General features: G+C 41.1%; 1 protein-coding gene across 1 annotated transcript in view; it reads left to right on the top strand.

Moving 5' to 3' along the window:
- LOC149791932 (uncharacterized) overlaps positions 1 to 12787 on the top strand; it is a 58523-nt gene that overhangs the window by 36204 nt on the left and 9532 nt on the right. The window lies entirely within an intron of this gene.

Below are 12787 nucleotides of genomic sequence, written 5' to 3'. Positions count from 1 at the left end.
AGAACAAGTTTGTATTAGCATTTTAGTAGTAAAATAAGTTTATGAAGTTTGAAAATAATGCAAAAGCACCCCACCTTAGTTAGCTCTGCATTAAATATTAAGGACATGTGCAAAATGCTCTGCACTGTGCATGCATAGGATTTCATTGTCTTCCATCTGTAGCTGAAACAGCATCATGGTTGAGCTGGGTTTGGAAAATGAATTTGAAATACATTTATGAGGAAAAGAGGGGTTGAAGAAGATTCAACTTAGGCCAAAGGAGAGGCAGGTACAGCAGCTTATCACATCATACAGCAAGACTTGGCAGCTCATTTCTGCTAGCGGAAATGGTGAAAGTTATGCCTTCAGCGAACTGTGTGAAACTGATATTTCAATTGGGAGAGATGGCCTGAATGACATCTCAAGCCACATAAAATTGTAGTAGCATAAAGAAATCAAAAAGGCTACAAAAATGACTCAAATTTCATTGTTCTTTTTGAGAATGAAACATTTGACCAACTGTGTCAATCACTCCCTGCTTATGACTCGTGCTGCAATGATGAACTGGTGATGTGTTGAAAAGTGCCTCCTATGAAATTAATAAGTCACTTGTATGGTACATGTAGCACTGAACTTGACACCATTTTACTGTCTCCATCACCATCTAAGCTCTACAATGATGATCATTAATAAATTATTTTCAAACTGTTATTTGTTTCAGATATTGTAAATATGAAATATTTTGCATTATATTTGAAGAATGGCCCATTCCTTTCTTTGATAATTTGGTGTGCACTTGCCAAAAATACTGCAAGGTGACATGAAATACTGAATTGTCCCTGAAAATACTGAAAAGCATTTTAAGCAGGTGCACAGATCTGTTTCAGGTCCTAGAGTAGGTGTTAGAATCAGCAGCTTATATCAGTCATCCCACTCATCTTTCTGATGGTTATCTCTGGATACACTTGTAACCTTTGGAGTTTCAGTTGTGGATGCAGAGTGCTGCATTTTTTTACTATGGGTATGATTCTATATTTAATCAGGTTTAGCATCCTTGGTTGTGCTAATTTGGGCAACCTGAGTTAGCAAGGACAGCTTTATATTAAGGATCTCTTTTTCATTTCCTTTTTTGTAGAGAGTTCCTACTTCCTAAGCATTGATAATAATTGTGCATGAAAAAGAATCTTCATGATCCCTGTTGATAAATTCACATCCATAATTGGGTTCAAGATAGATTTCAACAGTAGATTTAGTTAAATCTGAAAGGGCTTTACTGTTGCCTCATATGCTTTGAAAGATGAATGCTGTTAATGAATTTCAAGCTTAACAAATTTCTCATATTACATGTACTCACCATGTACACGGGGTTTTGTCTACAGAGTCACTGTCTTTTGTCCCACTGTTGCAGCCAATAACAGCATGACCAGTTCAGTGGGATAATTTATAGAGGATCTCAAAGCTTCATAAATTTGATATTAAATCACTACCTTTTTGAAGTTCATTTTATCACAGTTTTTATTTCAGTGGAAATTATTTAGATAAAATGAAGAACAAATAAATTAAAACTTTTGATCATTTTGACACACACTGCACCATCCATTTGTCATGCATAAAAAATAGTCTGAAATAAAGTAGAACTAGTATTAATTTTTAAAATTAGAATATACTGTGTCCATCCAAATAAACAGAACATTTTACCCCAAAAATGTCCAATGCCTGTGATGTCACATTGTTTGATACAGGTTAGAGTAGGCCTACAGTAGATGATCCATGTTTTCCCTTTAACATAGTTGTGATATTCATGTGAAAGGAGGATTGCTAGATGCAGAATTTCTTGTATTTACTGCAATGTATTTGTGACTGGATATTTGCAGTATTTGTTTATGTCAGGCGTTAAAAATAGTCTTTGAATTGCATCACATATTTACTGCATAAATTTGCTGTGGTTGGATAAAGTTTTATAAGTTGAGAGACTGGTTTATGAACAGCAGTGAGGGTATTTACTTACGTAAATTAACAATTAAGCTATGTTTATATATAGGGTGGATTCCATGTTACATGTATACTGCCCCCTACCCCTCCACCTCACACACCTGCTATCAGCTGAGTAATATCCATAGTTTTATATGTTGTTATTAGTTCTTGTCTTGGGCTTTTATGCCACTTTTCTTGTAATGATATGTTATACATGACATACGAAGCCCCAGTGGGGATAAATTGGCCATATTCAGACAGACGAGACCATTTTTTTCCCCAGTTCCCTTTTGTGACTCAAGTCAAAAAATGGCTGCCAAAATGTTCATTGAAAACAAAAAAATTCCAGAAGGTGGAGTTAAAAGAAGCTTTTCCACAATTGCAGTCAGTTCATAAAGAGAATACTTTTACAATCATTTTATGGATTTATTTGGACCAATCAGATTCAAATAAAGTGATATGTAAGATGTTGTGGTATCAATAATATGAAACTGCACATACTGTTGGAAAACTGTACCAACTAAGTGATAAAGCAAAATATATGACTAGTACCATCTCAGATGAACATGTAGTAATTAACGCTGGCCAAAATTAGTATGGTGCGATAGTTATCCTGCGATATAACTATCCTTCATGTGTACTTTTTATTATAATCCTGCAACTGCGAATGGATGTTTTCTGTTTTGACTCTGCTGCTTCTCTCTGGACTATAGGGCCTGATGGCTGAGTGGTGTAAGGCACTCACCAAGTTCATAGATAACTGACATCTCACCTCTCTCTGCATGGGTTTGAGTTTCAGGCTCAGACATTGTGGTTATGTGGAAAAGGTTGCTATTAGCATCTCGTGGGTCGGTGGTTCTTCCCAGGTTCTTCCTCCAACATTTATACTGGCCACCATGTATAGCCTATAATGTGATGAAAAATAATATTATATCTATACCAACCAAGAAACCAACCCAGGACCATAAATGGTTATCAATAAGTGTTGAGGAATACCATGATTATCAAGGATGAGTTGTCTGTCAGTGATCAGAATAACTTGTCAGTTGTAGACACTGCAGCTGGTCAGACTCAGAGCTAAGATATTGGATGGCCATGGGAGTCCTGAACATGGAACAGGCTGTGGAAACAATTCCTGATAGTGTGGAGTGGATGCTGCCAACAATGTCTGTTGTGGTAGCTGGTCTAGGCAGACAAAGAGGACCTTTGGCATGATAAAGTCAACAGTTGTCTCTCTGGTATAATGGACAGCATTGTGCCATGCCTCACTTCATAGAAGAGGGATTGCTAACCTGAATTGAGTGTTACCTGAAAATAGACCAGGACCACCACTATTATCAGCAAATAGGTGGTATATCTGGAATTCACTCAGTCATCAGTTTTGCAAGCATGCCAAAGCCTTTGAGACCTGGCTCAGTCAGTAATCCTACTAGTTGTGCTATCCCTTCTGACTGCTTGTGAATTCAGTCCACCAGTATTTTATCTTTGAAAGAACTCTATGTGCCATTCAGTCTAGTAGGTGTTATATTGAAGCCCAGTATGAGTTCCTTAGAATAGTTGTCATTGTATTGTGGACTGTTTCCCAGTTTGTGACATATGTTAAAATAATAAACATATACAAAACCTTCATCAGAAGTATTAACCTTTAATAAAGATGTTACATAGCATCCTAGTACTGTCAATTTTTCTACTGTGTTTACCATCTGCAAGTACCAATTACTGTGTATTTACAGCCTAGTACAGGCAAGTGACCGGTATAGCAACCACACTGTGATTTAGGAAAATCAGCCAAAGTTTGCAGTCTTCTCTGCAACATCTGGCTATGATGTGTCATACAAGGATCACCTTAGCAGTAATACAATAGATATATTAACCAAATCCTTTTATAACTAAAGTGTTCAAATCCACAGGCAGGGCCAGTCAATGAACAGTCTTGAAAACTCATACAATCTGCTTACCTAGGAGAGAATTGGTGGAGAGTTTAATGTTTCTCCCAATTCAAGTTGGAGGCAGAACTGGAATTTGAAGTCACAGGTGTTAGTCTAACTTTTTTCTTGATAAGCCCTAGGACTTTACCCAGACTGGAGTGGAGCATATCAATGACAAGAGCCAAACATATTGTGTGGGATATCCTAGGCACAGAGTCTCAGACTGGAGTGGAGCATATGAGTAACAACAGCCAAACATATTGTGTAGGATATCCTAGTTAGTCTCAGACTGGAGTGGAGCATGACAAGAACCAAACATATTGTGTGGGATATCCTGGGCACACAGTCTCAGACTATGATGAGCATCCTGGGCATATCTTTTGACTCCTCAACACAGTTTCTGGCCAGCATGGAAGATACTGTTCATAGACTTTTGCAGCACAAGTAATAGGTACCAGGGCATACTGCAATATGCCCATTCTAGATGTGATCACATTGACAAGGGTTTATATATAATCCTAATCAACATGCATTTCCACAGCAGCACCTTCCAGCAGTTTCCTAATTGCCACAGTGGAAAAGCAGCAGTTACAGTGTTAGTGCAGCCCCATTCCCATCACCCATCCAGATGGGAGAAAAAGGACTGGTACAGTCAGTGGACATCATCCAGACTTGTACAGTCAGTGGACATCATCCAGACTGGTACAGTCAGTGGACATCATCCAGACTTGTACAGTCAGTGGACCACTCCAGTGACCTAGTGGTTAGAGCGTCCGCCTCGGATGCAAGAGGTCGCGGGTTCGATCCCCAGCCGAGTCATACCAAAGACTTACAAAAATGGTACTAACAGCTGCCTCGCTTGGAGCAGCAGAGGGGGCGAACAGACCAAAACTATTTTCATGACAAACCCTTCCAGGAAACTATTCCTCGATAGAGGGCTTATTTCGACGAAATAAACCCTTCTATTCAGAATACAGGACAAAAAAAAATGTCCCCGACGATGCTAGTATCGCTCGCGGGGTCGTCATTGAAAAATCCATGGGTCGGTCCGGCCCCCGAGAAATGCTTCGACGCCAAGGAAACATTTTTATGTTAGCGGAATTAAATCATTGACAAATAAATAATGGCAAATATCGGAGAAGCACTTACTACTAGATTAGCTCGAGAACGTCTCGAAGCAATTCAGAAATTTCTTCCTGTCCGTGATAGTGTCAGACAAAAATTACAACTAAGACAGCAAGCGCGGGAAGTCTTTGCAGAATCCGCGGAGGAATTATTTAAACCCGTGACCAAAGCTACTGAGAAAGTTACAACTGTCATCAAAGAAGATCTTCTTCCGGTATCAAAACAAACTGCGACGCAGGCTGAAAAAATAGCAAGAAGAACTAAACAGACAAAGAAGATTTTACGAGATCTTCCAACTGATATCGCTGCGGCTCAACCTCCACCTGTCGGTGAAGAAATACTTGAAGGTACTGACGTCGCCGCCGGGAAAGAAAAACCAAAATCAGTAAAGGAAACCGCAGAATTGATTAAAAGATTTAAGGAAGATTTTATCGAAGACATTAAAAATACTAAAAGGGAAGAATTACCTAAAAAAGTATTACACGGTTTATATAATAAAACTAAAATTTTAACCCCCACCTATGAAAAAGCAGCTGATGCTAATATTATCAAATGGATATATCGAATATATACAGACAAAAAGCAAGCTAGAGAAGATGATCCAGATTTTATAAATTTTCATGAAAATTTAACAAACCTTCATAAGATACTAGTAAAACAAGCAAAAGAAGAACAAGCAAAACAAAAACAAATAGAACAAAAACAACCCGCCGGGTATCAACTTCCTCCACCTCTGCAACAACAGCAACAACAGCAACCTTCTTCTCGGCAGCAGAAACAAACTCGGCAGCAGAAAAAACAACCTCAGCCACAACTTCGGCCGCAATCTCCAGAGGGGGAATTTCACGACGCACCAGCCGCTACTGGTAGTGGTCTTGGTGGTCACATTATTTGTCCTGATAATATCATCAATGACGTATCACGGTTGGAAGTTCTCATAGGAGGAAAACGAGCCGGAAACAACTCTCGGGAAATTATAAATGAAGCCGCAGATATCTGTCAACGACTATTTCAGCGTGGTATAATGGATATCGGCGTTTACCGGGGGCTCATTGATGAACTCGCGGATGGTTACTACAGCGACTAGTAAATTTAGTTAGAGAAACAATAATTAAATAAAATGATACTACACGATTCTTTTCGCAGACCAAGAAGTGTCAGAGTAGTAAACTCACGATTACCAGTATACGAGGTTGTTTACGGAGATGGAGTCGGTGATGTTATTAGGGATTTAGTCACAAGAATCGCTCCGAAAGCTGGACCGTTAGCAAAACAATTCGCGATGAAAGCCGCTGATGTTGTCAAGGATAAAGCCATTGGCACTGTTGGTAGTCTTGCCGGAAAAGCATTTCAATCAATCAAGGATCGACTAGCACAGCTAATACAAAAAAAAACCCCAGTCGAGAGGTTGGTGCCAGTAAAACTACCATCCACTGAAGCTATGCCGGCAAATGTTAGTAGCGTAGTAAATAAGGCCGTAAATCAGAAATTAGCTGAGATCGCAACAGCGGGAATTACCTCCAAAGCGTTGCAAGATAGTGTAACTGCTAATTTGATAGCTGGTAGTGGTTTCCGGTGATGATAACATTTTAATTAGACCATCACGAATAATAATAATGTTTGCACAAAAATCCAATGACGCGTTTGATATGTCCAAACCAGTACTTAAAGATGATTCTGTACGTGATTTTCAATATTATTCTTATGAAGCACGTAATCCTAACCAACGGGGGAGAATTGAACTACAGGTCCAGGATACAAGTAGATACTTCTTGCCCGCTGAGGCCTTCATCGAAGTTGAAGGTAGGTTTTTAAAGAATGATAACACTAACTACGGAATCGGCGACCGAGTTGGATTTGTTAACAACGGCATCATGGCGTTATTTAAATCCGCTATTTACATGATAGATGGAAAAGAAATTGAAACAATTCATGATAACGTCGACGTTGCCACAACAATTCTCGGGTTGGCGAGATACTCGGATGATTACACCAGATCAGCCGGACCATCAATGATGTTTGCAAAGGATGTAACCGACAGCCCCGAGAACAGGAATGTTATCACGGGTGATGTAAGAGCTGCAGGAGGAGCAGCAGATGCACCCGCAGTGTTATCAATGAACGAAAATTTTAATCTGGGTTTTGCAACACGTAGATCGATGTTAAGTGGAGATGAAGAGTTCTCAGGTGTGATTCCATTGTCTCACATCTTTGGATTTTGCAGAGATGTCCACAAGGTCATATTCGGTGCCAAACACACAGTTGTACTTGTGCGAAAACCTGATGATAATGACGCTATCTGGCGAGATGCTGCTGTTGCCCCTGGTCAGGTAATACTAACTAAACTGTGGTTGTGGATGCCAGTGTTGTCTCCGTCAATCACCGAAGAACAACGACTGTTGTCTTTTATGGACACGGGCGGTAAATCACTGCTATCCTGGAAAACAACAACCACGGACGTTATTCAGGGTGATCATGGCGGGTTGTTTACATGGCATATATCATCGCAACAAGGAGTATCAGCACCACGACATATTTTCATTGCATTTCAACTCCGTGCTAGAATAGGTAGCCAGGAAAGAAATCCAATGGTATTTGATACACTTGGAGTTTCTGAAGTTTCGTTGAGAATAAATGGGCATCAGGAGCCATCTGAGGATATATTAATAGATTTCGAACATCATCGTGTCGCACGCGCGTATCATCGTCTGATGTCATTTATGGGGCGCGACCTTAATGTAGACACTGGCCTGCAAATATCACAGCGAGACTTTATGAGTTTATATCCGATTTATTACTTTTCGCTGGAACATCTTGATCTGGTTAAACAATCTGTTGTCGACCTACATTTCCGAGCTCGTGTAGGTGCTCCTGCTGGTGGTTACAGAGCGATTGCTGTCATACTCTCCGATAAAGCAATGCTGCTTGAAGGTGTTGGCGGACGAATGAGAGTCATTGACGCTCCAGTCGAGAATATGTAACCTAATTAAATTCAGTCTTTGAAATATAATGTCATACAGTCACGTTAATGTCACCTTGACTTCCGGTCAGACAAAGAAATTGCAATCGAAGAACGCAAGCGTGTGCGGGACATCAATAACGTTAAAACGAGATCAACTTGTTGGTGGTTCAAACAAGCTGTCGTTGACTAATACTCAGCTTAAACATTTTAATAAGGCGTTAACAGCAAAAACCGGTGTCCGACTTGATTTTTCTGCTGCAGCTATCAAAGATATGACCAAAACCGGTGGAATATTTCCGCTCATCCCAATACTAGCTGCTGCAATTCCAGGATTACTTGGCGCAGCGGCAAAAGCTGCAGCGTTAGGTGCAGTTGGAACCGCAGCTGGAATGGCACTAAAGAAAGCAACCGGAAATGGATACAAAAAAAAGGGACGCGGTCTAAGACTACCAGGAACTCCGGCATCATGGTACCCAAAACGGGTTTAAAAACGCTTCGTCAGTCTCCAATGTTGAAGCTTCCAGCGTCTAATTTTGATTTATTAGATGCTGTTAAAAAATTGCGTATAAAACATTTCAGAGGTGTATTCATGCGAGATCAATTACCGCAACAACCAAATAATCCAGAAACTGGCATTATCAATCTCGACAACAAAGACGGTCCGGGAACTCACTGGGTTGCTTACGCGATCGATCCACGTGGAATTATCTATTTTGATTCGTACGGTTTAGCACCGCCAGTTGAGTTTCTCAAGTATGTCCGCGGAGTGCCTCGCACTCTCAACAGCAGATTTTCTAAGAAATCCAAAGGATTTTCAATTCCAGTGTGGCAGTCGACGCTACCAACACAAACATTAGTTGATCCGCCCATTTGTGGGAACGAGGTTTTAAATGTTCTTGATGCGATCTCAAGAAATCCAGCAACGTCTCCGCATCGAGTAGTGCATGAATATACCGCATCGAGAAACGCTAGCGTTTCCAATGCTTAGCATTTCTGGAAGTCCAAAGGACTTCTCACGCATTTGAAAAACAGCAATAAGAATAATGGTGGATATTTACGGAAGACCTTTCACAAGAAAAGTCAAACCTGGCACGGATGTTGATCTCTCAAAATATGCGACCCGAGATGAAGTCGATAATCTTTTGAATATAGCTGGAGTTGACCCAGATGAAGTTGCTATTTTCCAAGACAAGCAAGGAAAACTAAGAACGAGCAACATTAAGTGGAATGATATAATTCGCAGAGTTCTTGGAGCTACCAAGGATAACTTCGCCGCATTTAGTGATGGCGGCCGGATCAAGGACTCGAATATATCAATCGCAAGCATCAAAGACAGTATTGATAAAGGTGTTGATAAATGTGTGAAAAAAGCCGGCGACGTAATGACCGGCGAACTCAGCATGAACGGCAACAAAATAACCATCCTAAAAAATCCGGAAGGTCTTGAAGATGCCGCAAACAAACAATACGTCGACGCGCAGTACCAACACGTTGCTGGCCTAGTCAGCGATAAAGTAACAAAATCCGGCGACGTAATGACCGGCGAACTCAGCATGAACGGCAACAAAATAACCGCGTTAGCGAATCCCGAATCCGACCAGGATGCGTCAAACAAACAATACGTGGACATCGTCAACGGTAAACTAAATACGCTGCGGTCAGAGTATGATGTTCACGTGAACGGGTTTAAAAGACTCCAAAGAAACTTCGCAAAAACTGATGAGGTCGTGGATAAGTTCTTTGGGACTCCTCCAGTCGTCGACACGAAACTTTCTGAAATCATACCAAATCTTACTAATAACGCCAACGATATCAACAAAATTAATACCCGGTTAGGTGTAGTCAGAACGGAAAAAAGTTTTTCAGATCAAGTTCAAATAATAGAAAATAACATTAACACGATCAAACAAAGACAGCAGGATATCATATCGGGTATTCCTGATATCGTTAACAAAACCAGTTTGATTAAAACCCCCACTGGAGTTACTCCCGGGCATATCACCAACATCGTATTCACGGTATCATCGGGATTCGCAACATGGTCACGACAAAATAACAACACTATCAAATATACAGCAACAGCCACCGGTGTTTACAGGTTGTCTGTGTTTTCATCCGCTAAATTTGAAATCTTCACAACATATCCTTGGAGATATTCCACCGATAAGTATTCGGGGGTTTGCACTGTAATACTAAACAGCAACGCCGAGGAAACATTTATGCTTGAAGCCGAAGACGAGACATTAACCGCAACATCTTACTGGTGGTGTTTGGAATTCGTCGCTGCAACGCCTCAATTGGTTACCGCGTAATTGAAAATCGGCAGCGATTTTTAAATAAATGTCAACGTTGAAATCCGAAGGATTTCCAGATGCTCAACAATATCGATACAATCAAGTCCGTGAGTGGCAATCTGAGTTAAAAACTGTCATCGAAGTAACCAGTCAAAAAGTAAAAAAATACCGCAGACGCATAACAGTGTTAGACGTTATGGTTTATTCAGTATCCGCCGTTGTTGCATCCGCGGGAGTAATACTATCAGCGGTCACTCCAGTGACTGCAGTAGTCGCTGCCACGATCTGTGTTTGTACGACCACTACCGCGGCAGGAGTTTTCGGCATCATAGCAAAAAAAATATCCTCGTGTGCTAACACAAAATTACACGATTACACGACAAAATTAAATACAGCCACGACCGCATATCAGAAATTATCATCGCTGATATCATCATCGTTAGACGTGCAATCCAGCGACGCCGCGTTGATATCAGATTCTGAATTCAAACTAATGTCAGATGCGTACAATGACTATTTGAAAACTAAACAAATAAATAATGTCACTGATGGCAACGCCACAGGAACTGCTTCAACAAATAGTCACAAACACAACACCGGTAAGGACCACAATGATCTCAGTGTCCTCGACGACACCAGAATTCGGTATTAATTTTCGAACTCCAATTCGTGTGAGCGAAATCGCATTAGCAAAGCTCAGTGTGTATCACAGCTGGCCTAATGTCAGAGCGGCATTATTTGGTGGTCAGCAGCCAAATAATTCGTTTGTGTTTTCGTGGAAAAGCAAAGCCGACTCTGACGAATTCGACTGGGATACAATTACGCTACCCACTGGGAGTTATCAGATCGAAGAAATCAACGCGGAGATACAACGCCAAATAAAACGAATCACCGGCAAGGAAGCCAAAATATCTGTGACCGCGCACGAACCAACGCTGTCTGCGGTCATTGAAATCTCAACACCGGGATACGCCGTGGATATTTATAGCAGCTCTCTTCGAACAGTATTAGGATGGCCACAAAAACGACCCGAGGTCGAACCGGGTCCACCAAAACCTAAAAAATCGGATTTTATGACCGATAAACAAGAACTACACGACCTCGTGTACGGCAATTATTTATTATTTTCAGATCAATTACAATCAGGAGAAGCCTGGTTTAAAAAACCAAATCCCCCCTTTGATATAGGGGCAGCTTTCAAAGGCGGGTGGGACCGTCATTACCTTATAGAAGATATAGAAGCTCATTTTTTTAATCCGATCAAACAAGCACATAAACAACAGCTAGAACTGTTGCGAGTATATTTTCAAGATTATATTTCTGATTTAACAAGTGGAACTGGAAACGCTAGCGTTTCTACAAGCAGTTCTTGGAATGCTTTGCATTCTCGCGATAAAATTATCACAGCCATAGAAAAACTAAACAAACTCGCATCCGCGATGGAAATTATAAATCAAAAAGTAATTCAGTATCTACTGGATCTCAAGGGCGATTACGGAAACGAAAAAAGATTGGAGTTTGCAAACCGATTTGGTATTCCCGTGAAGGATATTCCAGATTTTAAACTTCCTGGATATAACGCGCACACGCTGAGAAAATCAGTCTCTGATCTCATCGATCAATCTTTCGAAGATATTCTTGCCACGTACACGCGAACAAAACCACAACCTGTTATTTTAAGACACGACAACAGTACAGCATCCGATGGCAGACACATCTCACCCGGGATCGTTTCGATCACAGATGTGGTCGCGGTCAATCTTGTATGTGACGTCATCGACGGTAGCTACAGCGCTGGCAGCGCTAGCGCTGGCAGCGCTAGCGCTGCCCAACAGGGGTTTATCCTATATACGTTCACACCAAAAGACCCCCCTGGTTTTCTGATTGTGCAAGAACCAATCAATCCTGTCTATCTACGGTGCAATAATCCGTGGTTGTCAACGATAAATTTCAAACTCGTCGACCAACGGGGGAATTTGTTGGACCTGCGTGGCGAGACTGTGAGTATAAACCTGTTGGTGAAATCCTGAATGGATTTTCGTCTTAGGACTTCTCTGTGGCGATGCTAGCATGAGAAACTCTTCGAGTTTCCACGCTCATGCAAAGCATTTCTGGAAACGCAGAGCATTTCTCTGGCGATGCTAGCATCGCTCACGCTAGCATTTCCACATTTAAAAAATTACAGTTGTGTATAATGCACGAGTATATCCATGTCCGAGTTCGCGTACATGACAAACAAATTCTCAACGCGGCAATCAGGACCGCATTTGGAAATGCTTTGCATTTCTCTGGCGATGCTAGCATGAGAAACTCTTCGAGTTTCCACGCTCACGCTGGCGTTTCTGGAAACGTTAACGTTTCTGGAAACTCAAAGAGTTTCTCGGAACAGTATTCGGAACTTGACACTGTCGTGAGAAATGCTTTGCATTTCCCCGTCGGAATAGTCGTTGACGACCACGGCAACGAAGACTTCTTGTTGACACGGCCACAACAAGAACAGTTACAGAAGTATCACACGATCACAG

The sequence above is a fragment of the Sinohyriopsis cumingii genome, chromosome 9 (genome assembly GCF_028554795.1).
Source record: "Sinohyriopsis cumingii isolate HCF-2022 chromosome 9, ASM2855479v2, whole genome shotgun sequence".
NCBI classification, from domain to species: domain Eukaryota; kingdom Metazoa; phylum Mollusca; class Bivalvia; order Unionida; family Unionidae; genus Sinohyriopsis; species Sinohyriopsis cumingii.
Note: the sequence above shows the minus strand (reverse complement) of the source record. Positions and strands in the feature narration are given on the sequence as shown.